The following is a 27,214-nucleotide window of genomic DNA, read 5'->3' on the forward strand; positions in this document are numbered from 1 at the left end:
GGGGGCTGTGGTTGTTACCAAACCAAGTGGGCTTGTTACCGAACCAAGTGGGCTCGCCTCCTGGTGAGTTAAAGAAGACTATACCAGTGGAAGTTGTCTCACAAAGTAAACTGTATTTGCAGCAAATAGGAGGCCGTGAGGAATCATTTCCAAAGTCATGGCGTCCCAGAACTAAGGGAAGCAGGAACTTTTATTTCAGTTGGGGAATAATATTCAAAAGGGAGAGGTGGGGGTATTCACTAGCACAGGCTCAGTTGGAGAACATGCTTCCACATAATGAGGCCTAAGCTCCTCCTGGAGAGATCTTTGCATTAAAAATAAAGCAAAGGTCATGGGCATAGCTCTTGTGGTGAGGCTTGGTCAGTTTCAGGATGGCTGGTGGTTACATCTCCCTTGAGTGCCTCATTTGGTCAGTTTCAGGATGGCTGGTGGTTACATCTCCCTTGAGTGCCTCATTTGGTCAGTTTCAGGATGGCTGGTGGTTACATCTCCTTAACCTACAAAAGGAAAAGAAACAGCTTGGAATAACAGTTAATTGCTTCCAAACCCACCTTTGAGTTTCTCCAGGCACCTAGTCCCAGACATGGTCACTGAAGAGGGAGGGGGATTGCAGGAGGGGAAGAAATGTGCAGGGGAAACTTCAGACTCTGCCCTCACCTTTCTGACGGACTGAACCACGCATGCGCAAGCCACTCGCTAACAACAGAAGATCTGAACTGAGGCTGGAGCTGCAGCCAGGAGCCAGTTTGCGGTTCAAGACCAGCTGAGATCACTACCTGCTGAACCAAGAGACACAGTCATTGGTGGAAAATAACAGAATCCAGAATTTCCACCACACCACATTCATAATGTCCAGGACACAGTGCAAAATCACCCAACATCCAAAAATCAAGTAAATGGGACACACTATTAAGAGAAAAGAGGATCAACTGAGATAGATCCCAAGATGACCCAGGTGTTGGAACTGGCAGATAAGGATTTTTCTTCATGTGCCATAAAGCTCGGTTATTAGGTGCATAAACAGTCTGTATTATGTCTTCTTGATAATGGACCCTTTTGTATTTCACAACGACCTCCTTTATTCCCGGTCATATTCACTGTGCCTGAAATCTGCTTTATCTAGTATTAGTATAGCTTCTCCAGCTTTCTTTCAACTAGTGTTAGCATGGCATGTTTTTCCAATCTCTATTTTTAATTTATTTGTGTTTTTATATTTAAAGTGGGTTTGGGGTAGGCAGCATGTAGTTGAGTTTGCTTTCCTATTCAATCTGACAAATTATGCCTTTTAAATGGGGTTTTTAGACCACTGTCATCTAATGTTACTGCTGATAATAGTTAGATTTGAATCTATCCTGCGATTTGTTTCTTATTTGACCAATCTGTTTTTTGTTTGCTTTTTCCTCTTAGACTGCTTTTTTTTGGATAATTTAAGTATTTTTTATGATTCCATTTAATCTTTTTTGGCTTATTCTGGATAAGTCTTTGCTGTGTGCATGCGTGTGTGTGCATGCCTTAGGGTTTACAGTAAACATCGTTAACTTTTCACAGTTTATCTTCAAATAATATCAGACCACTTCATGACGCCTGAACAACCTCACAACAGTACTCTCCCACCCCCACTGCAGCCTCCGTGTCCATGTTGTCACACGTTTTATTCGACATGTTACATACCCCACAGAAAGTGCTCTCTATCCCTTTCTTCACATAAGGTTTCCATATTGTGTCATTTTCCTTCAGCATCTCTCAGTGCTGATCCGCTGGTGACCGTGAATTATCTCAGCTCTTGTGTGTCTGAGAAAGTTGATATTCTATCTTATTTGTACCCTTTGCTGCCAGGCATAGAATCATAAATTAGCAGCTTTTTTTCTCAATACTCTGAAGACCTTGCTTCACTCTGCTCTGGCCTCAGTTCCAGTAAGAGATCTGCCTTCATTCTAACCTTTGTTCCTCTGCACTCAGCAGGTCTTTCTATCTCCTGTCTGATTTCATGATTATCTTGTTATCACCCTATTTAAGCAATTTAATTATAATGTGCCTTCTTCATACTTCTTAGACTTGGGGTTCATTAAGTATCTTGGATATGTGGGTTTATAGTTTTTTTTTTTTTAATAAAATATGGAAAATTTTCAGTCATTATTTCCTCAAATTGTTTTTTCTGTTTTCTTCTCTTTCTCTTTCTGGGACTCTGATTACATATATTTTAGGCCATTTGAAGTTGTCCTGCAGTTAACTTTCTGTTCATTTTCTTTGGTCTATTTTCTCTCTCTATTTTATTTTGAATGGTTTCTATGGTATGTCTTCAAGTTCATTAACCTTTTGACGGATTTGCTCTTAATCTCATCTAGTAAGTTTTCATTACAGATGTTTAATTACAGACATTTCATCTCTAAAAGTTTTTGGGTCTTTTTCCTATCTTCCATATTTCTACTTAACATCATCAGCCTTTTCTTTTTTTTACTGAAGTATTGACATACAATATTATGATAGTTTCAGGCGCACCGCATAGTGATTTGACATTTATATACATTATAAAGTGATCACCATGATAAATCTAGTTCCATCTGTCACCATACAAAGTTATGACAATATTGTTGACTTTGTTCCCCATGATGTAATCCCATCCCCATGACTTATTCATTTTATGACTGGAAGTTTGTACCTCTTATCCCCTCACCTATTTCACCCACCCCCGACCCCCTACATTGTCAGTCTTGTCTCTAACTTCTTGAACATGTGGAATATGATGACAGTAATAACATCCCATCTTTGTCTATGAATTACGTCATCTGTGCTATTTGTGGTCAGTATCAATTGAGTGATTTGTCTCCTCATTACATGATGTGTTTTTCTGCTTTTTTGCATACCAGGTAATTTCTGGTTGGCTGGTAGACATTGTGTATTTTTCGTTGTTGGAACCTGGATAGTTTGTACTCCTAAAAATATTCTTGAGCTGTTTCCTGGGGCAGAGTTGTGTTACTTTGAAACAATTGGAAACATTCAAGCTGATTCTAAGCTTTGTTAGGTGGGATCTGAGTAACCTTTAGTCCAGGGCTGACTGTGTTCCACCACTGAGGCCACTCTGAATACTGGACACAATCTCCTGCGAGTTATGGGGCTTTCCTAAGCCATGTGTGGACTGGTTGAACCCAAACCATTCCTGTCTGTGTGAGCTCCAAGAATTATTTCCTCTAATTTTTTGGTGTTTGATTCTGTAGTGTTGGGTAGTTTCCTCACATGGGTGCACTGGTCATTACTCAGTGGAAGATGCAGTGGGCCCACGGAGAATCTGTGAAGTTCTCTCTTGCTGCAGTTCTCACTTCTTGGGTGGTCTTCCATATGTGCTCTAGTCACCTCAGCCTCCCAGGACACCCAGTGCCATCTCTTCAACTCAGGGAGAGCTCAGGGGTCCACCTGGGTTCTCCTTCCCTGTGCTGGAGCCTGGAATTCTCTCTCCAGGCAGCAGGGCCATCACAGGGCCCACCTCATCAGTTCCAGGTCTCTCAGGGGTCACTGAACTCTGCTGCCTGAGACCCACTGCATGAAAACTACTGTTTCATATATGTTCCCCAAAATTTTCAGTTGTTGTGGGAAGAAGGGTAAATTAGTTCCGTGTTATTTCATCTTGGCTGAAAGCATAAGTATTAAACAAAGATTTTAAAGTGATTGTCATAACTATCCTCCGTGAAGGTAAACAAACATGCTTGTAGAAAATGAAAGAGTAGGAAATCTCAGCAGAAAAATTTAAAAAAGAAAATTTTAGAATTGAAAAATACAATATTAGAAATAAATTCTTCACATGGAATTTAAGTAGAGCAATAGAAATTAACATGGAAAATAGAAAGAAAAAAGGGTGGAAAAATAACAGAGCCTCAGTCACTCTTAAGTAAGATCAAACTTTAATATACATGTGGTCTGCTTCAAAGAAGGAATGGAGAGAGAGAATGTGCAGACAAAAATACTTGAAGAAATAGTGGCTGGAATTATCCAAGTGATGGAAGATAGACATTTGCAAATATGATGCTCAACTAACACCAAGCAGAATGAAGACAGTCCCACATAGAGACACATCAGATCAAGCAGCTGGATACCAAGGCCGAAAAGCAAATGTTGGAAGCAACAGAGAAAAATGACACTTCACACAGAGGGGAATAATGATTTGATTAATAGCTGACTTCTCATCAGAAACTATGGGGACCAGAAGAGAATGAGAAAAGAGATTTAAAGTGTTGAGAGAGAGAGAAAAAAAGACCTGTCAATGCAGAATCGTATATCCAGCAAAAATATCCTTCGAAAATCACTGTTGAAAGACAGCATTTTCAGATTTAGAGAAACTAAGAGAAATTATTACCAGCAAATCTCTACAACAGAAGATGCTAAAGGAAATTCTTTAGGAGAAGGGAAATTATACCAGAAAAGGAATCTCAGATCCTCAGAATGGAATAAGTAGCTTCAGAAATGGTAAATATCTAGGTAAATGTCAAAGGCTACTCATTTTTTCTGCTTTCTCCTTCTAACTTTTGTATAATACACACAACTTACAGTAAAAACTGTAATATTATGGGGAGGGTAGAAGGATGAATAGGTGAGCATAGAGGGATTTTAGGGCAGTGAAACTATTCTGTATGACACAGTAATGGTGGATACATGTCATCAGACATCTGTCCAAACCCACAGAATGCACAACAGCGAGAATGAACCTGGTGTAAACTGTGGACTTTGGGTGATGATGACATGTCAGTGCAGGTTCGTCATCTGTAACAAATACACCATCCGATGGGCAAAGCTGATATAGGGGGGCTGTGCATATGGGAGCAGGGCATATATGTACCAAACACTCAATTTTGTTGTGAAACAAAAACTGCTCTAAAAAAATAAAGTCTTTAAAAAATGATAATATTTTCTTCTGAGGTTCATAAGATATGTAGATGCAGTACGTACAGTTACTACAGCATAAAGGATGGGCGGGGTGGCCCAATATGGCTGCACTATTTCCATATTTTACCTGAAGTACTAAAATGTTCATTGTAAGTGGAATAGGAAAAGTTAGAGATGGAGATCGTGAACCCTGGAGAAATGACTGAAAAAAAAAATAGCCAATAGGACAAAAAATAAAACAATGTAATCCACCACATCACCAGAGTAAAGAAGAAAATCATGTGACATGCAGAAAATGCATTTGAAGAAATTCTACATCCATTTATAAAAGTCCAGGAAAGTAGAAGTAGAGGGAACTTCTCTAACTTGATACAAGGCGTCCCTGAGGACCTGCAGTCATCACAAACAGTGAGACTAAAGGCTTCCCCTGTAAGTCAGGATCAAGGCAGAGACATCCGCTCTCATTGTCCCCAGTTAACACCACTGGATTCTTAGTTGGTGTGAAATAGCAAGAAAATCAAATAAAAGGCATACAGATTAGAAAGGAAGGAGTAAAACTGTCTTTTTTCACAGATGACATGACTGTCTACATAAAAAATCCTTAAGAATATAGCAAAAAAAAAGGCTACTGGAATTCATAAATGAGTGTAACAAGGTCATAGGATACAAAGTCAACATACGAAAATCATTTGTATTTCTATACAGTGGCAATAAATGATTGGAAATTGACATGTTTTTTCTTTTGCTTGAGGAAGATGGTCCCTGAGCTCACACCTGTGCCAATCTTCTTCTACTTTGTATGGGATGCTGCCACAGCATGGCTTGATGAGCAGTGTGTAGATCCATGCCCAGGATCTGAACCCGAGAACCCAGGGCCGTGGAAGTGAAGTATGCGAACTTAACAACTGCGCCACCAGGCCGGCCCCCAGAAATTGACATTTTTAAAGTGCAACTTACAATAGCAACAAAAATCATAACATATTTAGGAATAAATCCTATAATATGCCTGTAGAATCTCTATGCTGAAAACTACAAAACACTGATGGAAGAAGTAAAAGAAAACTTCAATAAGCAGGGAAATGGTCTTAGTCTATTCGGGCTGCTATAAAAAAACCCACAGACTGGATAGCTTATAAACAACAGACATTTATTTCCCACAGTTCTCGAGGCTGAGAGTCCAAGATCAAGGCGCCAGCACGGTCACATTCTGGTGACAGCCCGCTTCCTGGTTCATAGCTGGTGCCTTCTTGCTGTGTCCTCACACGGTGGAGGGGACAAGGGCTCTCTCTGGAGCCTCTTTTGTTATAAAGGCACTAATCTTGTTCATGAGGGCTCGACCCACATGACACAAGCACCTCCCAGAGGCCCCACCTTCTAACACTCTCAACCTTGGGGGTTAGGATTTCAACATGTGAATTTTGGGAGGACATAAGCATTCAGACCCCAGCAGAAATATACAGTGTTCGTGGATTGGAAGACTCAGTATTTTAAATATTAATTTTCCTTAAGTTGATCTATACCAATTACAATTCCAGCATATTTTTGGTAGAAATTATGAAGTTGATTCTACAATTTATTTGAGTAGGCAAAGTAATTAGAATAGCCAAAACAATTTTGAAAAAGAAGAACAAAGTTGGAGGCCTTAAACTACCTGCTTTCCAGGCATATTATAACATTACGATAATCAATAGTGTGCTGGTGAACGAATAAACACACAGATCAGTGGAACAGAAGAGAGAATCCAGAAACAGAACCACACATGTATGAGCAATTGATATTTGACAAAGTTGCTAAAATAACTTAATGGAGAAAGAATGGTATTTTCAAAAAGAGGCACTGGAAAAATGGAATATTCATATGCAAAAATATCCACCATAATATATAACTCAAAACAAAACAAAACCCCAAAATCCTTGGACCCATGTCTCACACCACATACAAAAATTAACTCAAAGTGAATCATAGCAGTAAGTGTAAAATCTAAAACTATAAATCTTCTGGGAGAAAATATTCATGACCTTGGATTAGGCAAAGATTTCTCAGGTGTGAAACCAAAAGCACACCCATAACAAATTTTGTTTAGTTAAACTTTATCAAAACTAAGAACTTCTTCTCTTCAAAAGACACTGTTGAGAGAAGGAAAACAAGTCAAAAACTGGGAGAAACCATTTCTGCAACACATATCTGTGAAGGCTTTTTATTCGGTGTATATGAAGAACTCTTAAATCTGAATAACAAAACAAACAACCTCGTAAAAAATTGGCAAAAGATTTGAAGAGGCACTTCAGCAAAAATGATACACAAATGGAATGAAAGTACAGGAAAAAATGCTCAACATCATCAGTCATCAGAGAAATTCAAATTAAAACCACAATGAGATACATGTGTGCACCTTTCAGAATGGCTTAAAAAATTAGCAACAATATCAAGTACTGGCAAGGAAGCAGAGCAACCAGAATGCTCGTACACTCCTGCTGGGAAAGCAGAATGTTTCAGCCATATTGGAAAACATTTTGAGAGTTGCTTGTAAAGTTAAAGAAATGTTGACCATGTAATCTTTCTGATCCAGTAATCTTATTCTTGGATATATGTCAAAGAGAATCAAAATGTTACGTTCACACAAAAATCTGTATGTTGATGTTTATAGCAGACTTATTCACAATTTCCAAAAACTGGAAACAACCCAAACAGACAAACTGTAGATATAAATGTTCTTCAGCTAGTAAATAAGTGGCACATCCACCCAATGGAATATTATTCAGTAATGAAAAGGAATAAGCATTTTATATGTGAGACGAAATGGATGACTATCAAATACAATCTGCTAAGTAAAGAAGGTAAAGCTCAAAAAGTTGTTACATAGTGTGTGATCCCATCCCTGTGAGATTCAGGAAGAAGCAGAACTACTGATAGGGAGCAGATCAGTGTTGGCTAGTGGGGAGGAGGGGCTGCCACAAGGGGCAGACAGGGAATTTTGGGAGCAGCAGAGCTGTTTTCTGTCTTGATTTCTGTGGTGGTTTATGAATGTATGTGTTCATAACAAATAGTACTGTAAAATAAAAAAACTTGACTTTTATGGCATGTGAATCATGTCTCCATTACTTCCTTTGGAAAAACCAGTAGGAAAGTTTTAAAAAGACAAATAAAGGGGAAAAAACTGGAGGAAACGAATAGAGAAAGGAAATAAAGTTACAGACCCAAAACTATGTCAATAGCTATTTATTTTTAATTTTATATATTTTTAATAAAAATTATATATTTTAAAGTATCCAATGCTGATTTGATGTACATATACGTAGTGAAATAACTACTTCAGTCAAGTTAATGGACACCTCATCTCCTCACACAGTTACCATTTTTTTGTGATGAGAGCACCCAGCTACTCTTTTAGCGGATCTCAAGTATTCAGCACAGTAGTATTAACTGTGGTCATCATGCTGTACGTTAGATCTCTGGACTTATTCAACCCGCATCACTGCAGCTTTGTACCCCTGACCACCATCTCCCCCCCTCAACCCCAGCCCCTGGTAACCGTTCTAATCTCTGCTTCTATGAGTTCCATGTGTTTTTCTGTTTTTTTAGATTCCACGTATAAGTGAGATTATACCATATTTGTCTTTCTCTGTCTGGCTTGTTTCGTTTAGCTTAATGTCCTCCAGGCTCATCCGTGTTGTCACAAATGGCAGGATTTCCTTCTTTCTCATGATTGAATAATATTCTGTTGTGTATATGTACCACATCTTCTTTATCGATTCATCTGTCAACGGACACTTGGGTTGTTTCCATATCTCGACTACTGTGATTAATGCTGCAGTGAACATGGGGGTACAGATATCTCTTTGAAATACTGATTGCATTTCCTTTGGATATATCCCAGGAGTGGGACTGTTGGATCACGTGGTAGTTCTACTGTTAATTTTTTCCCTTACGTTCTTTTATTTATCATATATGTGCAGATCTGTTTTATGTACAATGATTGGTTCTATCAATCATACCAAGGTGTTCTATTGATACTATTGCTAATTTTTTGAGGAACCTGCATACTGGTTTCCACAGTGGCCACACCAATTTACATTTCCACCAATGGTGCACAAGGGTTCCCTTTTCTCCACATCCTCAACAAGACATGTTATTTTTTGTTTTTTTGATGATGGCCATTCTAACAGGTGTGAGGTGATATCTGATTGTGGTTTGGATTTGCATTTCCCTGATGACTAGTGATGTTGAGCACCTTTTCATGTATCTGTTGGCCATTCATATGTCTTCTTTTGAGAAATGTTTATTCATATCCTTTGCTCATTTTTCAGATGAGTTACTTGTTTCTTGCTATTGAGTTGTATGAGTTCTTTATATATTTTAGATATTAACCCCTCATCAGATTACAGTTTGCAAATATTTTCTCCCATTCTGTAAGTTGTCTTTTCACTCTGTTGATGATTTCCTTTGCTGTGCAGAAGCTTTTTAGTTTGAATGAATCCCATTAATCTACTTTTACTTTTGTTGCCTCTGCTTTTGGGGTCATGTCCAAAAAAAGCATTGCCCAGACCAAACTCAAGTTTTTCTCCTATATTTTCTTCTAATAGTTTTATGGTCTCAGGTCTTAAATTTAAGTCTTTAATCCATTTTGAGTTAATTTTTACATACGGAGTGAGGTAAGGGTTCAGTTCTTCCATGTGTGCAAAACCAGTTTTCCCAACACTATTTGTTGAAGAGACTATCCTTTCCCCATTGTGTATTCTTGACAACTTTGTCAAAGATCAATTTACCATAAATGCATGGAGCTATTTCTGGGCTCTCTCTTCTGTTCCATCGGTCTGTGTGTCTGTTTTAATGCCGGTGCCATGCTGTTTTGATTACTATGGCTTTGTAGTATACATATATATATTTTGGTGAGGAAGATTAGCCCTGAGCTAACATCTGTTCCCATATTCCTCTATTTTTGGTATGTGGGGCACCACCACAGCATGGCTTGATGAGCAGTGTGTAGGTCCGCGCTCAGAATCTGAACCTGTGAACCCTGGGCCTCCGAAGTGGAGCAGGCGAACTTAACCACTATGCTACCAGGCTGGCCCCCATAGCTTTGTAGTATATTTTGAAGTCAGGAAGTGTGATGCCTCCAACTTTGTTCTTTTTGTTCAAGGCTGTTGCTGAACAACCTGTGCTTGAAACTCCTATCCCACCATCTTGTTTGCTCATCATTTTACACATTAGTGGACTGAAGAGTTCAGTTAAAGGCCGAGATTCTCGGGAGGGATATAAAAATAAGACCCAAATGTATACTATCTACAAAAATTGCACTTTAAATATAAAGGCACAGACAGTTTGAAATAAAATAAAAATAAAAATCACAACAATTGGAAATGCAGTAGAGTTGCCTCTTTATGCCTCTTTATGCAGATAGAATCATACATGAGGAAAAATCCGAAGAAACCCACAAACAGTTAGTACAGGTGCTGGAACAACTGGACACCCACATGCAAAAGCGTGAAGCTGGACCCTCACCTCACACCATCCACAAAATGAGTTCAAAATGGATCCAAGGCCTACATATAAGAGCCAAAATTAGAAAACTCATAGAAGAAAACATAGGAGTAAATCTTTGTGACTTGAATTTGGCGATGATTTCTTAGATATAACACCAAAAGCACAAGTAACAAAAGAAAAATTAGACAAATCGGACTTCAAAATGAAAAACTTTTGTGCATAAAAGGAGAATATTAAGAAGGAAAAAAGATAATCCACAATCCAAAATGGCAGAAAATATTTGCAAATCCCACATCTGATAAAAGTCTAGTGGCCACCAGGCCAGCCCCCTCTGCCTGGCAGGATGCCCTGAGTGATAGAGGTCTCAACCCCCCAGCACCTGGACACCGGTCATCTTCCGCACTGCCAAGGAGTGAGTGCTGGACTGTTCTGACTTATTCAGAAACAGTGACGGAGCCCAAATTCCTTTCACAATCACCCTAGAGGTCAACGGCTTCAGTCTGCTCCTAAAGAACACACGGTGTTTGCGAGTCTGAGAACCAAAAGAATTGTCTTCACTTTTCTGAAAAGTGTGTCTTATTATTTCACATTAGTGACCATTTTCAAACTGGCTCCCAGTGGTGCCCTCCCACTTTGTTTATTTCTCTGAAAGTGGCCGTGGCGACTTGGCTGTTCTCTGTTCCCAACCCCCACGGTGTGACAAGGCCGATGACATCCGATTCCTGGGATCCTGACCTAGGTGGAGATTAACTCAGCCTCAGCCTGTGATGGGAAGTGATGGTCCCAGCTCTTCCTCTTCTCCCTCCCCTGTTCTCATCCTCCTGCTCTGCACAGTCTCAGAGTTGCCTGACATCACCACTGACAAGCCCTGCAGAGCCCAGAGATTTCTCTTTGAAGAAAAGAAAAACTCTGGAGAAATCAGAGGGATAAATAAGGAATGTACCCAATTCCTGCCTTGTCCTTCTCCCAGACTAATCCTGCTGATGGCCAAGAGGATGAACAATGAGAGAGAGTGGTTTCTCTCATTAGAATTTTAAAATCCTCCAAGTAATGGATCGTTTTGGAGCATCCTGTGTTTTCCTGCTTGTCCCAATAATATATTATTACTAAACTTGAATAATTTTAATGGGGGAAATTCTTTATCTCATAAAAATGCTGAGCAGGGGATCCATTTAAAAAAATGTTATCAAAGTAACTCCAGGGGTTTACAAGGAACAAGGAGCCTACATCCCTGTGTTCCAGACATCAGCTGAGACATTCTTGCCAGGAGCCAGGGCCCTTGGAGGGAGGGGTGCCCATGACCCTCCTCCAGCAGGGCGGGCCTTCTCAGGTGCGTCCCCCAACATGGGCGCACACACCACAGGATCCTAGGTTAGCCAGTGGCAGGCAGCCGGCTAGGGATATGGGGACAAGTGAAAACTGCTCACTCAGACTGGGACACCCCTGGGCTAAACTCAGGAGCAAGGTGTGATCCAGGCCTGTAGACCCAAAAACCTCACCATGAGTTCTTTCCATCTGGATACGGCAGTGGAAAGGAGAAGGTGCTGGGTGGGGAAAAGCATTACGCTGAAAAGAGCTCCTGCCTCTGCCACCCGCCTGGAGTTTGGTCTCCAACAAGCATGGGTTTTCTCACCTTTAGAGAAACGAGGGGTAGAAGCCATCGAGTTTCCTCAAGTGCTTGAGGGGCCTCATTTTCAGAGCTGCTCAGCTCCCTTCCCTGCCCGCAGTGCGTCCACGGGACCCCAGCCCACGGCCCCTCCCTTCCGATCTTTCCCTTTGGAAGCTTCAGATGTGCCCACTCAGGCACCTAGTGGTTTGGGGTCCTGAGCTGACGCAATTTTAATGAGTTTCCATCATTTTCAAAGGGAAAAATGGGAGGGAGGTGGCTTGTTACTGAGACAGATCGCAGCACACCTAGAAGGACAGGACACTCATTTCCATTTACCTCGTCTGATGACCCTCCAGTTCCATCAGTGGTTGAGTGAACGCGGCCTGTTCTTCCCAATCACGGTGCAAGTGTGTAATTTCTCCCAGTGGAATTTGATTTTAATGAGAGGCTAGCTCATAGGAGAGAGTCATTATCTAGATAGCATGCACGCGTCAGGTTAATTTTAAATCAGCTTTTAGGTCAATCTGTCTTAATTAATCCATTAACTGTTTTTGAATAGCAATTTCAATAATTGTTTTAGCATAATACTTGGCAGTGTAATTGCTTTTTGGAATCTGTTCATTGAGATGTCAGAGTCAGATCTGGGGCTCCCTCCCTGTGCCCGAGTTTGTGTGTGTGTGTGTGTGTGTGTGTGTGCGTGCATGTACAAGCATGTGGGGGGTGCTTCCTCTGATTATTAATGAATGCATTTTCACGAGGCTTATTGATATCAGGGAGCCCTGCCTTTATTTTTAAAAAATTGTTAAATAAAATTTTAATGTTAGAATAGTTTTAGATTTACAGAAAATTGTGATGATAATACAGAGTTCCCATATACTTCACACCAAATTTTCCCTGTGATTAGCACCTTACATTAGTATGGCCCCTTTGTCACCATTAAAAAACAGTAGAAAAGATCAATGAAACAAAGAGCTGGTTCTTTGAGAAGATAAACAAAATTGACAAACCTTTAGCCAGACTTACTAAGGAAAAAGGAGACAAGGCTCAAATAAATAAAATTAGAAATGAAAGAGGAGAAATTACAATGGACACCACAGAAATACAAAGGATTATAAGAGAACACTATGAAAAACCATATGCCAACAAATTGGACATCTAGAAGAAATGGATAAATTCTTAGACTCATACAACCTTCCAAAACTGAATCAAGAAGAAATAGAGAATCTGAACAGACAAATCACATGTAAAGAGATTGAAACAGTAATCAAAAACCTCCCAAAAAATAAAAGTCCAGGACCAGATGGCTTCTCTGGAGAATTTTACCAAACATTCAAATAAGATTTAAAACCTATCCTTCTCAAACTATTCCAAAATAGAGGAAGATGGAACACTTCCTAACTCATTCTATGAGGCCAACATCACTCTGATACCAAAGCCAGGCAAGGACAATACAAAGAAGGAAAATTACAGGCCAATATCATTGAGGAACATAGATGCAAAAATCCTCAACAAAACATTGGCAAACCGAATCCAGCAATACATTAAAAAGATCACACAGGGCCGGCCCCGTGGCTTAGCGGTTAAGTGCATGCGCTCCGCTGCTGGCAGCCCGGGTTCCGATCCCGGGATCGCACCGACGCGCCGCTTCTCCGGCCATGCTGAGGCCACATCCCACATACAGCAACTAGAAGGATGTGCAGCTATGACAGACAACTATCTACTGGGGCGTTGGGGGAAAAATAAATAAATAAAATCTTTAAAAAAAAAAAAAAAACACACACCATGATCGAGTGAGATTTATACCAGGGACACAGGGATGATTCAACATCCGCAAATCAATCAACGTGATACACCACATTAACAAAACGAGGAATAAAAACCATATGATCATCTCAATAGATGCAGAGAAGGCTTTTGACAATATCCAACATCCCTTTATGATAAAAAGTCTCAGCAAAATGGGTATAGAAGGAAAGTATCTCAACATAATAAAGGCCATATATGACAAACCCACAGCCAACATCATACTCAATGGGGAAAAACTGAAAGCCACCCTTCTGAGAACAGGGACAAGACAAGGGTGCCCACTCTCACCACTCTTATTCAACACAGTACTGGAGGTTCTGGCCAGAGCAATTAGGCAAGAAAAAGGAATAAAAGGAATCCAAATAGGCAATGAAGAAGTGAAACTCTCGCTGTTTGCAGATGACATGATTTTATATATAGAAAACCCTACTAAAGAATCCATCAGAAAACCATTAGAAATAATCAACAACGACAGCAAAGTTGCAAGGTACAAAATCAGCTTACAAAAATCAGTTGCATTTCTATACTCTAATAACGAACTGACAGAAAGAACTCAGGAATACAATCTCATTTACAATCGCAACAAAAAGAATAAAATTTGGCTTATTATGATTTCAATCTTCTGAAATTTATGGAGGCTTGCCTTGTTTCCCAACATATGGTCTATTCTCGAGAATGTTCCATGAGCACTTGAGAAGACTGTGTATTCTGCTGTGTTTGGATGGAGTGCTCTCTATATATCTATTAAGTCCATCTGGTCTAGTTTTTCATTTAAGTCCACTATTTCCTATTGACTTTCTGTCTGGATGACCTATCCATCGATGTAAGTGGGGTGTTAAAGTCCCCTACTATTATTGTGTTGTTGTTAATATCCCTTTGAGGTTTGTTAATAGTTGCTGTATGTACTTTGGTGTTCCTCTGTTGGGTGAATATATATTTATAAGTGACATGCCTTCTTGGTGGAGTGACTCTTTTATCATTATATATTGCCCCTCTTTGTCTCTCATTACCTGTTTTATCTTGAAGTCTACTTTTTCTGAAGTATGGCAACAGCTGCTTTCTTTTATTTGCCATTAGCTTCGAGTATCACCTTCCATCCCTTCACTCGGAGCCTGTGTTTGTCTTTAGAGCTGAGATGTGTTTCTTGGAGGCAGCATATTGTGGGGTCTTGTTTTTTAATCCATCCCGCCACTCTGTGTCTTTTGATTGGAGAATTCAATCTATTTACATTTAGAGTTATTATTGATATATCAGGGCTTAATGCTACTAGTTTATCACCTATTTTCTGGTTCTTCTGCACTTCCTTTGTTTCTTGTCCTGTGTGTTTTGGACTACCAATTCAGTTTGGTAGTTCTCTATGATGGTTTTCTTAGTTTTCTCTTTATTTATCATACATGTCTGTGTTCTGATTATTTGCTTAGTAGTTACCATGAGGTTTGTATAAAAAATCACATAGATGAGATAGTCCGTTTTCTGATAGTCTCTTATTTCCTTAGACTAAGTCAATTCCATCCGTTTCCTCTTCCCCTTCTAAGTTATTATTGTCCCAACTTATTCCATCTTGTGTTATGGTTTGTGGTTAAAATGACAAGATTATATTTATTTTTGGTGTTTTCCTTCCCTTTATCTTTGCTGTTATAATTAAGTATTTGCTAACCTGTTCTGATAGAGAGCTTCAATTTTTCTGATTTTGTTTACCTATTTTTCTCCTTGCTCACGGATTTGTATCCCCCCCCCTTTTTTTTTTCCAGGTATGAGGGCCTTCTTGAGCATTTCTTGTAGTGGGGGTCTTGTGGCAATGAACTCTCTTAGCTTTTGTTTATCTGGGAAAGTTTTTATTTCTCCATCATATCTGAAGGATATTTTTGCTGGATATTCTTGGCTGAAAGTTTTTGTCTTTCAGAATTTTGAATATATCATTCCACTCTCTCCTAGCCTGTAGAGTTTCTGCTGTGAAATCCGCTGAGAGCCTGATAGGAGTTCCTTTGTACCTTACTCTCTTCTGCCTTGCTGCCCTTAATATTTTTTCTTTGTCATTGACTTTTGCCAGCTTTACTATTACATGCCTTGGAGAGGTTTGGAAAAACTTCAAACTTCCCCAGGTTTGGACTGTTCTCAGTTATTATTTCTTTGAACAAGCTCTCTGCTCCTTTTTCCCCTCTCTTTTCCTTCTCGAATAGCTATAATCCTTATGTTGCATTTCCTAAATGAGTCAGATATTTCTTGCAGAATTTCCTCTGTTTTTTTTAGGCTTAGTTCTGTCTTCTCCTCCATCTGGAGCATTTCTGCATTCCTATCCTCTAGATTTCTAATTCTATCCTCCATACTCTCAGCTCTGTTCTTTAAAGATTCCAGACTTTTCTTTATCTCCTCCATTGTGTTTTTCATCTCCAACATTTCTGACCGGCTTTCTTTATAGTTTCAATCTCTTTTGTGAAGAAGTTCCTCATTTCATTGAACTGTCTATCTGTATTTTCTTGTAACTCATAGAGCCTTTTTATGATAGCTATTTTGTGTTTTGTTTTTCTTTTGAGGAAGATTGGCCCTGAGCTAACATCCATTGCCATCTTCCTCTTTTTCTTTTTTATCGCCAAAGCCCCAGTACACAGTCATATATCCTAGTTGTCGGTCCTTCTAGTTCTTCTATGTGGCATGCAGCCTCATCACGTCCTGAGGAGCGGTGAGTAGGTCCGCGCCCAGGATACCTACTGGCGAACCCTGGGCCGCCAAAACAGAACGTGTGAACTTAACCGCTACTCCACTGGGCCAGCCCCCATGATAGCTATTTTGAATGCTCTGTCATTTAGATTATAGGTTTCTGTGCCTTCAGGATTGACTTCTGGGTGCTTGTCACTTTCCTTCTGGTCTGGATATTTAATATATTTTTTCACACTGTTTGATGGTGTGGATTTGTGTCTCCGCATGATAGTATCTGGTTGCAGCTTCCACCTGCCACCATTGGGTGGGGGTCAAGAGCTGTATATTCTGAGCCCACAGTGATCCATGGATACTTTGGCCGACTGGCTGTGCTGGAGCACGGGACAGGGGGAGGGATGCTTTCTTTTGCCTGCCCAATCCCAGGGGCTTCTCGCTCTTCCTTTGCTATCTGCTCTCCTGGGGTGCTAGCTTGATGAAGATACCCCTCAACAGTTCAGTCACCTCTGTGTGGGGGTTTCCCATGGGCTGTGAGCGAACTTGGAGAGTCACAGTTTTCCCACAGAGGGTCGCCTCTCCCCCTCTCTCTGCAAGCCATGCGGTCCCGAGGTCACTGCCATTGGGGAGCAAGAGGAGCTCTCCCTACCTCCTTCCACTTCCTCTGGGGGGGTGTCCAGCACCTCCACGTTCAGATGTATAGCTGGGTGGGTCTCTCAGATGTCTTTTGTGTTGTGTGAGTGTCCTCTTTTGGTATATGAATGTCCTTTTTGTTGTATCTTAGTGGGGAGAGTCTAAGGGGAGAGCTTGCTCCATCATGATGCTGACATTATCTCCCAAATATTTTATAATAATATATGGACTGTAACTTTACTCAAATTGTGAAAAAACCTTTAGAGACTGTCATCAAAAGTGTAATGCTGCATAGCTCAAGTTGTGCAGCCCATTCTTCTCAAAGAACCAACACTGCTAATTCTAGCTCTTTCTCCTTTACAAGTATTTAAATCATAAAAGAGTACCCGGTATGTAGCATTTCTATTCTTGGCTCAATAAATTATTCAACATTCTTTTAGCAAGCAAAAATAAGTTAAATACCACAAAAACGTTCACCCTCAAAACACAGATTTGCAAAGATACTGGAGACGTCCAAAATTAACCAACAGGCTACCCCTGGGCCAATAATTTTTAAAAACTTCCTTACCATGCTAATACTGTGCTTTAATCTTGGTTGGCTGTTCCCATTTTTCCTTCTGAACAAAAAACCTGAGACTGGTTTTACTGCTGCCCATATCTGCCATTTTCGACACAAGCAACAGTAATGGAGGAAGACCCAAATGTACTATCTTTCACATGCAGGCACTTGGTAAAGCTGCCAGGGGTGGCCAGTGTCCACCTGGAACAGGTACAATAGTAACCATGCCTTCTCCATCCAAATTCTAGTTTCATTCTTGCCTCCACAATAACCTTCAAAGCTGACCACATAAGCAACTCATCCACGCATCCGTGCAATCATTCATATATTCAGGGCTCTGAAGATGAATATGAAAGCCACTCAGCTAGGATCAACAGGGAAAACAATCAGGTAAGTACAATACCTGTCAGGGACCCTGACAGACTGGACACCCTAACCTAGCAGAAGGACTCAAGGAGGATTTCACAGTGGAAATTACTTTTCAGCTAAGACCTGAAGGATGGGTAAGAGTTAACCCAAAATTGGGGAAAGCAAGAGTAAAAAGACGAGGGGAGAACATTCAGGCAGGGGAACTAGCATGTTAGAAGGCTCAAAAGTAATAAATAAGAATAATGATGATATTGACAAAAATAATGATGAATAATAAATTATTGACTCTCTGGATCAGACACTGCTTTAAGGTTCTATATGTATTAACTCATTAAGTTCTCATAAATATCCTTATCCCCATTTGACAGATGAAGAAATGGACGCACAGAAAGTTGAAGTAATCATCCCAAGGTCATAGGGCGAAGAGGTGGTGGGACTTGGACTGAACTGAGGCGCCTGAAGACAGAGCCTACCTGCTTACACTGTGCTACAAAAGATCTGGTCATGCTTCAGAAACTGGAATTTTGGTCCATGAAGAATTTTAGGGGGAGGCTGGCAAGGGTGGTGATGATGAGAATTAAACCAGGGCAGATAATGGAGGGTCTGGGAAGCCCCTGTACCAGACACCTCTCATGTCCTCCTCACATCCTCCTGGCCCACCTTTTCTTCTACCAGCCACAGCTGCAGCAACCTGCTGTATGCAGTGAACCTGGCAGCACCTGCGTCAGGTGCATCAGGTGCTACCAGGGCTGCAGCACGGAAAGCCTGGATGTGAGGAGTCAACACCTCCTGGGACAGCCCTGACCAACAGGGGTCAGGAACCAGTAGGTAAACAGCCCCTTCTTCCTTGCCTTCAGTGGACACTTGTGGGGAGAAGAGGGGCAGACTACATGGCTCCTCTGAAAACCTGGAGGGATGGAACCCTAGGTTCCCACAGCAGTGATCAGCTCCTACTTCATTCTGCCCAGCCCTCCTCTTCAGTTTTATGTGACTACTTCCTACAAATTACCACCTACACGCAAACCCTCCTCTCACACTCTGCCTTCTGTGGGGAACCAGATTGAAACAGCCATGTTAGACAGTTTAGATTTTATCCTTCGGGCAGTCAAAGACAGCATATTTTTGGCAAATCATACCTTCTCTCTTCCAGGAAGCAACAAGAGGCTGAGCGAGGGGAACAAACTCAGCAAAATGATGGCTTGGTAAAGGTTCCCATTCTTCTCTCACCTCACCTCTCCCACCACCATTACACCAGGAAGCCACCCAAGAATAGGGTGCAGGAAAAGTCTATACCCTGTCTTCTGCTCCGTTAGCCAGAGGCTAGAAAAATGGCAGCTGCCCTGGACTCCTTCAGCCTGGGGCCCACTTCTGAGGCCACGGCATCTACAACACTGCTACTTCTTCCACCATCTCACTGGCTCTTCTCGTCTCCTCTAGACCTACTAGAGACATATGGCTACCTGACTGGTACCTTTGGAGGGACACTAAATCTTAAAACCAAAGAATAAGCTTGAAGATGAGGAAATAAATGGAATAGATAGATGATTTGGTTTTAAAATATTCTTGGCTTCTCTCTCTTCTGGATGAGATGTTTTCATTTCTCACTCATATTATGATGTAAATAAATCACAGATTAAATGCTATAATAGCCAGAAATTTTTCATATGAACAATATTGGAGGTAACACCATACATCTGGCTTAAGGATGAAGTTCAGTTTCTATAAAATAGAATTAAAAATATTAACATTTTGCTCTTAATATTAGATTAAGTAACATAAAAAGGATAACATGTATATTATCCACTGCTCATAGTAATTTTAACTGTCATTATCATACATCCAGGAATAAGTGAGACACCATGTAACCCTGCCTACAACAGTTTGTTGAAGGGCCAGCTACAGCAATTACGCCTTAATCAATACACAGGCTCAAGGTGTTTAAATTGTGGCCAAAAAGAAAGAAAGACCCCAAGGCATCTTTCTTTTTTTTTTCAAAATTTCTTCTTTAAATTTATTTATTTAATTAATTAATTTTCATCCCCAAAGCCCCAGTACATAGCTGTATATCCTAGTTGTAGGTCCTTCTAGTTCTTCTGTGTGGGATGCTGCCTCAGCACGGCTTAACGAGCCATGCGTAGGTAGGTCTGCACCCAGGATCTGAACCAGCAAACCCCGGGCTGCCGCAGTGGAGCACGGAAACTCAACCACTACGCCACTGGGCCGGCCTATAATCCATCTTATTCTTAAGACATTTAAGCAAAATAGCTTCCTGAGATAACACAAATACTGAATGATGAAAAGAAGATAATTTTTATCTTATACTAATTTTAACCAAGTTTATTCTTACATTTGACAGTGATTATATTAAATTGCAATGTTTAGGTGAAACTACTACACAGCAGAAATAAGAGAATGGTAAAAGTACTGTAACTATGGTATTTCTAACATATATTAGGGTTAAATTTTTATTGACTAACATATGCAAATTGGTTTAAAAACTGTTACCGCTGTCCTTTCTTACCTGCATATATCAGATTGATTATGTTCATAAAGTTTCTTTTCCAGGTCCAATCTCTTCTTTTCACTATAATACAGAAAGAAAATGTTTTATGAATAATTACACTGATAAGTAATAGGCAGTTGGATTTAGAACATGATCTCCTTTGAAATCACACCTTTGTAAGAATGCTTCTCTGGCCTCTCTCAGAAGCAGAAAATGCCAGCTGCGTTTGAAACTCAAGACAAAAATACTTAGCAGTCATCACGGAAGTCTAAAAAGCAAAAAGGACACTGAAATGAAGCAAAAACAAGATTCTCAAAGTAAATGGGGAAATGCAGTAAGAAAAGGCTGGGAAGCAGGTTCAATCACTCAGCAAGTATTTCTTGAGTGCCATGATGAGCCAGGCACAGTTCTAGGTCTGGAGACTAATCCGGTGTACACCAACCAAGGCCCCTGCCCTCAGGCAGCTGACATTCTAGGGGGAAGGAGAGACAATAAACAAGATAAATATGTAAAATATGATATGGCCAGACTTCTCTGAGACGGTGACAGTTGAGTGATGGGGATCCCACCAGGTCTGGACACAATGCCTCCACAAATCCACCCTAGATTGAAGACTGGTGGCTTGCTCTGTTCCCAACTAGACACGCCTGGGCAGAGCCAAGTAGCTGAGTTAGGAAGAGGTCTCTGAAAAGTAGACCTGCCCTCACTCACATTTAATGAAGACTAGGCCCCCTAACACTATTACTTCAAATTTGGGGGGATTTCTTTTTACAACTTTGTAACATCGCCGTGATTTGTCACTGACTGCTATCCTGTGATGATCAGGTGAGTGCTGGCAGTCAGCTAGAGGACAGAGCTTACCCTGCACACCCAGCCTGGGCAAGAGGTAGGGGAAACTGGGCAGCAGGGGTGGTAGCAGCCAAAACCAAGGGGCTAGGGGTAAAACTGCTAAATGAGAAGCCATCTCAGTCCCAAAAAGAGTCCTTGGGAAGTTTAACCACAGAGGGCCCCGCTCAACCACCACCAAAGTACCAGCTTCAATCCCATCTAACTGAAGCCAAACTGCGAATCTAAGTTAACAAGAACTAAAGGCCAAAAGAGAAATCACATAATGTCTGAGAGAAAAATGCTAAAGAAAAGACTGAATCAATGACAAGGAGTCCAACAGAAGGTGAGCCTAGCTTGGCCCCCTGAGGGACAGGGGCTGAGCCCACATTCCATTTGTGAGCTCTTAATTATTAGTTTCTGTTTTCCTTCAGAGAAAAAAAAAAAGCCCAAAAGTTACTCTGTTAGCTAAATTATAGGTTAAGTAAATTTCTTTGCTTAGCATAATCTAGAATGGAAACCATCATTTAACCAAAATTCTTTTAATGGGAAAATGGGGTCCAAAATCCAAACACTGAATCTTTGCTTGGGGAATAATCTCTTCCTCAGTTGGGGTATGCCTACGTTAAAAAAAAAGGAAAAATAATTAAAAGAAAAAAAATTACAGAAACAAATTTTTAATCTAATAGCTTCACACAGATCTTTATTTTCTCATTAAGAAGACTGAACTCAGAAGAGAAGTGAAAGAAATATGGTATAATTGCTTCCACGTTAGAAATTTTTATTTGTCACTTTCCTCCCTTCTAAGGTTCAGTGATCAATAGGATATTTAGTTCATGAAAAATGAATGTCCGGACAGAGTGAGCAATTCGTCACTAAATTATGAGACAGACCCTTAAAGGCATCTATGACCTTGTGCCTCTGATGTCATGCTTTACTTCTGTGGAATTTCTGCCAAGAAAGCATGACTGGAATCTGGTCATGAAGAAACATCAGATGGACCCAGCTTGAGGCTCACTCTCCAGAATGAAAGCTGTTCTCTATGAAACTGTCAGGAACAGGAAAGGCAGGGAAAGACTGAGGAATAGGCACAGATGGGGAGAGACTGAAGAGACATGGCAAATGGGTTCACAGATGGACTCCTGGACCAGACGATAAAAAAGACAGTGCTAGGACAGTTGGTGAAATTTGACTGGGGTCTGTGGATTGGTATATCAGCATTGATTTCCTGACTGGGAGGGTTATATGGTGATCACAGAGAGAGCACCCTTGCTTTTTGGAACTATGCACTGGAGTGCTTAGGAGTGATGGGGCACCAGTTCTCAAATGGTTCAGAAAAGATTAATAATTTTAGATAGAAAGAGAAAGAGAAAATATAACAAAATGTTAAGAGTTGAGGAATCTGGGTGAGGGAAATATTAGAGGTCTTTGTCCTCTACTTGCAACTTTTCTGTAAGCTTGAACTCATTTCAAAATAATTGTAACAATTTACCTCTGACTTCTAGTGAAGAAGGACCACAGTCTCTTTGGGAATCCACCACCTCACGAGCAGCAAGTTCTTTTTAATAAAGAACATAAAACTTCTTTGTTCTTGCTCTATCTCCAGTAGGGACAGACTGGTCAAACTTCTTCTCTAGCATGACACTTCCTACACTGAAAAACCACAAACACCTCTTGGCCTTCTATTCCAGGCAAAATGATGCTACTCTAATTCACTCTTCATCACAGGCCCATTTTCTAACCTCAACATCCATGCAGCAGTGCCTCTGAGTGCTGTCTTTCATATGTTTTAAATTTAAAACTTAAAACAAGATATCTACCCCAATAAAAAGCCAGAGAAAGGATTATTGGGAGGATCATTTTGCAATTCCTACAGATTAAATCTCTGTTTCAGAATCTTTGGAACATCCAGCCCCGGGATATGTACCCACTGTCAACGGTTTCAGGCACCTGCACCCCTCACTTGGACCTTTCGAAGTTTTACACAGCTGGGTGGTCCTTAAAGTGTAGTATGTGGTCTAGTTTCCTCCTTTTAAGCCACCTGTTATTCAGTTTTTGTATCAATATCATCTTCAGCTTTACTCAACTAATACCTCAGCGTCAATTTCTGGACCTTTACGATATCTCACCCTGAATCAATATTGGTATTGAAAACACTGGGGCTGGTTAATGGGCCTTTTAAACAGATGTTTTTATATAATTGTAAGTGTCAACTCCACTTACATGTTTCTACTACACTTGTGGCACTATATGCACTGTACAGAGTCATTCCATCAGGCTCTTGTAGATTCAACGACATTCCCACAATGCAAAGAAAACACTGATACAAAAAGGAAAAAATTCAGAATATAAAATTACATCTATGTGTGACTACAGCTAAGACAATCTGGGCTAGAAACACACCAAGTACAAGGGAAAAGCCCAGTTATTAGACCAGCTAACATTGCAATGACCCACCTCTAAGAGGGCTGAGAAAGGGCAGGTTGTTTTTCTCTCTCACTCCCAGGAAATCTGTGGACTGATAAAGCAGCTGTGACTACCCAAGGTCGTAGCCTGTAAATTTCTGGAGCTTTAGGAGACAATGGTCCTTGTGGTCAGCGGGATTGGTTACGAAAAACAGGTACATTCAAACACTCCAATAGGGTACAGACAATGATATTCATTATCTGTTGCTTCACAAAACTACAGCTTTCAACTTTTTTACTTTGAGGCTCTTTATTTACTAGAGAAAAAAAAATCTGTGGCCATACTTTACATATTAGTCAAGGCCTCTCATTTCTGTGAAGAACCAAGGTTCAGAGAGGCTGAACGACCTGCTCAAGGTCACACAACAGTTCACAGACTGGAACCCAGGTTTCCATGTTTCTACCGCACTTTTCTGTGTATCCAAAATTATTAGCCTCTGTACTTATTAACTATGCATTAGAGTTAGTCATGGACTTTTAAAATGAAAAATGAGTATACACAGCAACATATCTGTACTGACTTAAAAATAAAACCAACCTCCAAAGGCAGAACCATGAATAGGCTATAAAATTTGACTCAAATTCCTTATACAATTTCAACAGCCTCACCTTGCTTAATAGTTAAAGCATTAAGTGTTAAACATTAAGTAATAATCATTACACAGTTATTATACCATAAGGACTATAAACAGCCAGGTGTTCCTAGCACAGGAAGCAAAAATGATAACTCACAATGAACTTAGTTCAAAAAGAATGCCATTTGAACCAGTGACATTTTAAAATTTAGAACTTGGGCTAAGAGATACAAATAACTAAAGGCCTGGGGTAACTAAGCTATTATTCTAAGAGAACAGAGTCAAAAAGCAGTTAAAAAAAAAAACAACTCAAAAAACGAACACACACACAGTACAGAGAACAGATTGGTGGTTACCAGACCGGAAGAGGAGTGTGGGGAGGGTGAAAGGGGTAAAGCAGGACATGTGTACAGTGACGGATGGAAACTAGACTTTGGGTGGCGAACACGATGGACTCTATACAGAAGTCGAAATATAATGATATACACCTGAAATTTATATAATGTTACGAACCAACGTGACCTCAATAAAAATAAATTAGTAAAATGTAAAGAAAAAAATTACACCCACACCCAGAGGTGAATTTGTTTTATTATTTGTTTGTTTGCTTTTTAACTTGGAGCTGGACTTCAGTATAAGATTTCACTTTGGGGATGGGACAATAGCTTAAATTGGTTTGAATCTATAAACCAAACTTTAGTTTTTCAAAATGGTTAAGGAACCTTGGAGCAGAATTGAAATTTTAAAATTTATTTTCGGGGCCGGCCTGGTGGCGCAAGCTGTTAAATGCGCACGCTCCGCTGCGCCGGCCCGGGGTTCGTGGGTTCGGATCCCGGACGCGCACTGACGCATTGCTTGTCAAGCCATGCTGTGGCGGCATCCCATCTAAGTGGAGGAAGATGGGCACGGATGTTAGCCCAGGGCCAGTCTTCCTCAGCAAAAAGAGGAGGATTGGCAGATGTTAGCTCAGGGCTGATCTTCACACACACACACAAAAAATTATTTTATTATTCTTATTGTTCTTCCCCCTGGTGATTTCTTTTAATGTATTTAATCTTATATATAATGGGTTTTTTTGTGTGTGTGTGTGTGTGAGGAAGATCAGCCCTGAGCTAACATCCATGCTAATACTCTTCTTTTTGCTGAGGAAGACTGGCTCTGAGCTAACATCTATTGCCAATCCTCCTCCTTTTTTTTTTCTCCCCAAAGCCCCAGTAGATAGTTGTATGTCATAGCCGCACATCCTTCTAGTTGCTGTATGTGGGACGTGGCCTCAGCATGGCCAGAGAAGTGGTGTGTCGGTGCACGCCCGGAATCCGAACCCCGGCCGCCAGTAGCGGAGGGCACGCACTTAACCGCTAAGCCATGGGGCTGGCCCCAAAGGTTTCATTTTAAACACAACCTAACAAACAACATTAAAGAAACTGGGTTTTTTTTCTTTAAGAAAAAGCAGTTTAAGTGTACTGATGCACAGAGCAATGTCTTGTCTTTTAATTATCAAGTATACGCAGACACAATATCATCTTTGAAATATCACACTGTCCACTCTTCCTGGTTGACTGGAACATGGTCATTATTTGGTGGCAATGTGTGGCTAATGTTCTATACAAGACATTTATACCTCCTGGACATTAGCTGGTTGACTTGGGATTTCTTCCATTCCTTTAACAAACATATATCAAGCCCCTCCTCCACCTAAGGTACTCTATTATCAGCTAAAGCTTCAGCTAGATATGGTTTCTGAGCTCCTGGAATTCTCCATCTAGGCAGGGAGCAAGTCACTCAAGCCACTATCTAGAGTCCTTTAAGAATGCCGACGTTGCATGAGTTAGGGAACAGGCTGATCAATACTTAGTGCAGGGAAGCCACTGAAGGAAGTGATTTTTCAAAAGCTGGAGTTGAGGAGGTTCCTGGGGTGGGTGAGTGGCGGTATGTCAGAAAGAAAATAGGATGTAGAAAAAGATTAAAGAGTAAAATATGGTGAGGACAATTAAGGAGGCCTGTTGTAGATGCTCTAAAAATATTTGACAAAAATTAAATCTAGCATAAAACCAATATAATTCCTTCCTTTTCAAAACCACTTACTTCTGCCTTTACCTTACACGTAACTATTGTTGTCATTTTAGCATTGTTACACACACACAGCTCTCTTCACTAAAATGATTTTGTAACTTTAACACTCATTAAACCTTTTGTTTATCAAGAGATCCAAACATCTATTTCCTTTCTTGTCAACTCATGAGATTTCCAACACCAATTAATATAGCAGCTAAATAATAGTTCCAACAACTTATCTTTTATGTGGTTATTTATAGCAAAGTGCTTTTTAATTTTCTTTCTTTATGTGCTCTTAGATCTAGCTGTCTTCAGCGGTTCTCATCTTTCATGTCTTAATCAAGGTATCATACATACTCCAGAAGCTGGACTTCTCTGTCTGGAAATTTCATCCCTTCGCTGGAACTATGGCCCTCAAAAAGTCTCCCGCATTTAAATAGGGCATATGTTTGACAAACACACACACACTCACCTGCCTGCGTTCCTGGACCTGTCACCACTGATGCAGTGCAGCTGTCAGGGTGGGATGACAATTTGAAGAGACTGCGGAGGGCGCGTGTAGAAGGGAACGAGAGAAATTCACGAGGCTTGACTGAGAGTGACAGGCAGGAGAACTCCTACTCCCCCTTCCGGGCAAATTCAGCGACGCGGCCGCGTCCTTCAGCGGGAGATCTCCAACAAGGGGGTCTCTCCGGTAAACTCTGTCCTCCAGGCCCCAGTGGGAGCTTGGGGGCCGTCGCGGGCGGACCCAGGCCCAGGGGAACCACGGGCGGGGCGAGTGGGAAGGACAAAGGGCAGGGCACC

At 40.7% G+C, this 27,214-nt stretch overlaps 1 long non-coding RNA gene across 5 annotated transcripts; it reads right to left on the reverse strand.

Moving 5' to 3' along the window:
* Positions 1 to 92: 92 nt before the first annotated feature.
* LOC131401829 (uncharacterized) lies at positions 93 to 27,214 on the reverse strand. 5 transcript variants are annotated; one of them, XR_009218027.1, is made up of 5 exons: positions 26,883 to 27,214; positions 20,509 to 20,571; positions 12,305 to 12,416; positions 658 to 776; positions 93 to 497 (listed from the first exon to the last, which is right to left on the reverse strand). It is a non-coding gene; the product is annotated as an uncharacterized LOC131401829 (long non-coding RNA). The 5 variants fall into 5 exon arrangements; XR_009218028.1 differs by having other exon boundaries at positions 658 to 779; XR_009218026.1 differs by lacking the exon at positions 12,305 to 12,416 and adding an exon at positions 10,378 to 10,418 and having other exon boundaries at positions 26,883 to 27,212.

The sequence above is a fragment of the Diceros bicornis genome (assembly GCF_020826845.1).
Source record: "Diceros bicornis minor isolate mBicDic1 chromosome 20 unlocalized genomic scaffold, mDicBic1.mat.cur SUPER_20_unloc_2, whole genome shotgun sequence".
In the NCBI taxonomy this organism is placed as follows: Eukaryota; Metazoa; Chordata; class Mammalia; order Perissodactyla; family Rhinocerotidae; genus Diceros; species Diceros bicornis.